The following is a 1,002-nucleotide window of genomic DNA, read 5'->3' on the forward strand; positions in this document are numbered from 1 at the left end:
TTTAATACTCTGTAAGCCACCAGGAGGCAGATCATCTTTGTTCTTAAGAAAAACCACCAAAAACCTTTGGAAAGTCATCTCTTGAATCAATTGATCAGTTTTGCTATTGAAATTCTGTGTTCTTATATCTATTTTCTGTGTTTCTCCACATGATTAATCTGAAATCCAACATGGGTTTAAGAGGAATCATGGAGATTAGTGAGTAATCACCTTTTGAATTCATGGGTTAGGGAGATTAAGGGTGATTAGGTTAGAGCTAGGATGTTTTAGTGTAGATCATTCATATTTCCTTGATAACAGAGTGAACCTAATGCATCTTCTGAGTTGGCCACTCAGTTGTTGATCCTTAGGCATTTCTCACCCGAAAGGTGTTCGAGGAAATGCCCGAGACAACTCTTCTAAGCTTTTAGCATACTTTGCCAAAGACATTTGTTGTTAGAGGTGCTAGGATAGCCATTGGACTTGCTAGTTATGATTGCTTTCATATTATTCAACCAAAGACATTTGATGTTTGAATTGTGTTAGTAAATGAACATTCATCTAGACATAGAGTTTGTTTAGGATTGTGTCTAAGCTTAAAGGTTAATAGTTTGATTGATTGTTTGCCATCCTTAGTTCGAAACTTGATCACCCGAGGTCTAATCCCTATATCCATGAGTTTTCTTTTCCTATAGTTAAGAAAGTATCATTTAGTTATTCCTTTTACTTAGTTATAGTTTAAAAACTCATCTAAATCATTGGTTGCACTTAGATTAAGTGATTACTTGCATTCTCGGTGCTTTGATATCTCTCAGAACTGGTTCGACAATCTTTTATACTACAACATTTGTCTTAGGAGCCTTGAAAACTCCTAACATCCAATCGGCGCCGTTGCCAAATTCTGAGTACATTTAAACTTTGAAATTTAGTCAATTGCTTGAGACTAAGTCATTTTTATTTTCTTTTGTTACTGACTCTTTTTCACCTCCTCTTATTCTACAGGTGTATGAACTTGCGGAGCAA

This window comes from Brassica oleracea, chromosome C3 (assembly GCF_000695525.1).
Source record: "Brassica oleracea var. oleracea cultivar TO1000 chromosome C3, BOL, whole genome shotgun sequence".
In the NCBI taxonomy this organism is placed as follows: Eukaryota; Viridiplantae; Streptophyta; class Magnoliopsida; order Brassicales; family Brassicaceae; genus Brassica; species Brassica oleracea.